Source organism: Dendrobium catenatum, unplaced genomic scaffold (genome assembly GCF_001605985.2).
Source record: "Dendrobium catenatum unplaced genomic scaffold, ASM160598v2 fragScaff_scaffold_842, whole genome shotgun sequence".
Taxonomy (NCBI): Eukaryota; Viridiplantae; Streptophyta; class Magnoliopsida; order Asparagales; family Orchidaceae; genus Dendrobium; species Dendrobium catenatum.
This window is the reverse complement of record NW_021319304.1, coordinates 680,265-683,771: the sequence shown is the minus strand read 5'-3', so window position 1 is coordinate 683,771 and position 3,507 is coordinate 680,265. Positions and strand designations below refer to the sequence as shown.

At 32.3% G+C, this 3,507-nt stretch overlaps 1 long non-coding RNA gene across 3 annotated transcripts in view; it reads left to right on the top strand.

The window, feature by feature from the left end:
* Window positions 1-56: 56 nt before the first annotated feature.
* LOC114580159 overlaps window positions 57-3,507 on the top strand; it is an 11,544-nt gene continuing 8,093 nt past the window's right edge. Inside the window, exons 1-2 of one of the 3 annotated variants that reach the window (XR_003701465.1) lie at window positions 57-872; window positions 2,528-2,622. This is a non-coding gene — a long non-coding RNA (uncharacterized LOC114580159). The other 2 variants (XR_003701464.1, XR_003701463.1) reach the window with 2 other exon arrangements.

Below are 3,507 nucleotides of genomic sequence, written 5' to 3'. Positions count from 1 at the left end.
GCTCGCTGTACAGAAAATCACCTGGAGCAAAACTGGGCAAATTTTGGAGCAGAAATTACAACTGATCGTCCCAGGACGATCCAGATCGTCCTGGACGATCCTGGAGCAGATTTTTGATATTTCAATGGGTCAGAGCAAGCTCGTGCGGGCGGGATCGGAGCGGTGCGGATCGCAGGACGCGTGTGCGAGTTGGAGTGGGCTCTTGCAAACCAGAGCGGGATAGGTTTGAGGACGCGGGTGTGGGTCTAGGACCGCAGGAGACCCAGGTTGCGTGCGCGATTGAGCGAGCCTAGGAGTTGGAGATGTGGGAGGGGACAGGATGTTGATTTTAGGTCGGACGAAGTCATGGGAAGCAAAGTTGTATGAGCCTTTTCTTTTTCTTTCACGCCAAGCTAGTGGTTTTTTTTAAAGCCAAATGGATTAAGGAGTTACGAATTAAAATGAGGGACGATTACGAGTTGTGGGCTGGTGGCGATTTATTATTATTATTATTATTTAATGCTTATGTAACTTTATAATTAATTATTTTGAATTAAAATTGATTTGAAAATTTATATATATTCCCTCCCCTTTTTTATTATCTATAGGGTCATTAAAACAAAAATAATCTATCACTTTTCTTGAGTTTTAAGAGGGAAAAGTTGTTTACAAAATTTCAAGCTACAGTAAAATTTTCTTTCTTCTTTCTCTTTTTCTTATAAAAAATCTTCAACATTGTTGATAAATTCAGTTGCTTTGTTATTGGCGACATTATTTTCATTATAGATTTGCAAAAAGCCATCTCAAAGATGCTGACTTTGGAGTTAGCAAGTTGTTGAAGATAGCCAAGAATATTGGATAAGAAAGGCATCCGTCTTTTCCAGAAACTTCCTGTAGGTTCATCTCGTCCTTATTTGAGTGTCGTTTTGTTTTGCCCTCGTGATCTTACTAAAGTTAGATCATCAAGATCATTACGAAATTTTTCATAGCTTGAGCTGTCTTTTTGTACTCGTGTATTAAAACATTCCTTGTTATAGTCAGGGATTGGGATAGAATTGCTGTGCAATTTTGTTGGTTGCTTCGATTTTAATTTTACTACTGTAGCTATTGACTGTAATGTGCAAACCTGCAAACTTGCGAAATCACAAGCTTCACGAAAAGACCATTTCTGATCCTCATAACCTCAACCTTGGGCGATAGTACCTGGTGCTGCTGTAGAAATTAAAGCATCTTTTACATACTCATACAGCACCTGATTAACTAGATTCAAAGTTTCCAATTTTAATATCAAGATATTCTAATTCTGGAAAAATGTTGATTCTTTTCTATTAAATGTATCTTATTCTACAGTGGTAGTACTGGACCACCTACTTTTTATTCGTTTCAGAGTAAAAGCTCAAAGTTGTCCCTTGACTATTAATAAATGCCCAATTTAGTCTCATGCTTTCATAATGACCCAATTTAATCCCCCACATATTAGAAAATGTCTCAATTTAATCCTAATGCCAAAAATAACAGGTAAAATTAATCTCAATAGTTAAATATGACGGCATTTTGGATATTATGATATTTATTATTTATCATATTAAAACAAATACAAAAATCATAGTAGAAGTTAATCAATTAAATAATAATATAGTGAATAATTAATAAATGTGATTAATATTCATTATAATTTTTATTTATTTTAATATGATAAATAATAAAATATATAAAAATAATAATATAATCTCACATACACTCTAATACCCAAAATACCATCACATTTAACTATTAGGTTTAACTTTAACGGTTACTTTTAGCCTTGGGATCAAATTGAGATATTTTCTAATAATCAGTAAACTAAATTGGGGAATTATGAAAATCTGGACTAAATTGGCCCTTTACTTATAGTCGGGGGATTATTTTGAACTTTTACTTTATTCGTCCACATATATGAAGATTTGCAAAGAAATTTACTATGTTCTACGTAATATTCTAAGAAAAAGTGTAGGTCTTCATAAGCTCCAGCATTCTTTGTTTTAGTAAATATATGTCTTCTGTAATACTTCATATTTTTGTTTGTCTTTCTTCACCAGCTTTTAGTGGTCTCCAAATCTTGCCGGCCTTCGTGTACATCTTAAGAAGAATGTCAGTTGCTGCATAATATTTTCCAACAAGGATCCTCAATTTCTTTTTGGAAGTTTTTTAATGAATTAGAGTCATTCTTTTATTTGTTTTCTCTTTTAACAGTTCCCCTTGATACTCCCATGTATACCTTTATTTTCAACTTTCAATCATATCTTCATTCTGCATTAATGTCGACACATTTTGATTGAATATGATCAAAATTGGAAAAAATATGCTCTTAGTTCTCTCATTCATCTATATTAGTTTTAAGAGGGAAAAGTTGTTTACAAAATTTCGAGCAACGGTAAATATTTTTTTCTTCTCTCATTTCTTTTTTTTCTTATAAAATTTTTTCAACTTTGTTGATAAATTAAGTTGTTATTCAAATTCAGTTGCTTTGTTATTGGCGTTATTATTTTCATTATAGTTTTGCCAACAGCCATCTCAAAGATGCTCAATTTGGAGTTAGCAAGTTGTTGAAGATAGCCAAGAATATTGGAAAAGAAACGCATCCGTCTTGTCAAGAAACTTCCTGTAGGTTCTTCTCGTCCTTATTTGAGTGTCGTTTTGTTTTGTCCCCTTGATCTTACAGGAGTTAGGTCATCAAGATCATTACGTAAGTTTTCATAGCTTGAGCTGTCTTTTTGTACACGTGTATTAAAACATTCCTTGTTATAGTCAGAGATTGAGATAGAATTGCTGTGCAATTTTGTTGGTGCTTCGATTTTAATTTTACTACTGTAACTATTGACTGTAATAATGTGCAAACCTACCTACAGATTGAAATGGATGTAAGAGACCATCATTTCTGATCCTCATAACCTCAAACTTGGGCGATAGTGCCTGGTGCTGCTGTAGAAATTAAAGCATCTTTTACATCCTCATATAGCATCTGATTAACTAGATTCAAGGTTTCCAATTTAATATCAAGATATTTTAATTGTGGAAAAATGTTTATTGAAGGCTAAAATTGCATATTTTCTTTTAAATGTATCTTATTCTACAGTAGTAGTACTTGACCACCTACTTTTTATTCATTTTATATTAAAAGCTCAAAATAGTCCCTTGACTATTAATAAATATCCAATTTAGTCTTAGACTTTCATAATGACCTAATTTTGCCCTCCGACTATTAGAAAATGTCTCAATTTGATCCTAATGTCAAAAGTAATAGGTAAAATTAATCACAATAGTTAATGTGAGGGCATTTTGGGTATTATGATGTATGTAAGATTATATGATTTTCTTATATTATTTATTATTTATCATATTAAAACAAATACAAAAATCATTATAGAAGTTAATCAATTATATAATAATAGTGAATAATTAATAAACGTGATTAACTTTCATTATAATTTTTTGTATTTATTTTAATATGATAATGTTACGCCGGCCCAGGAGGGGCCGGCTGGACCG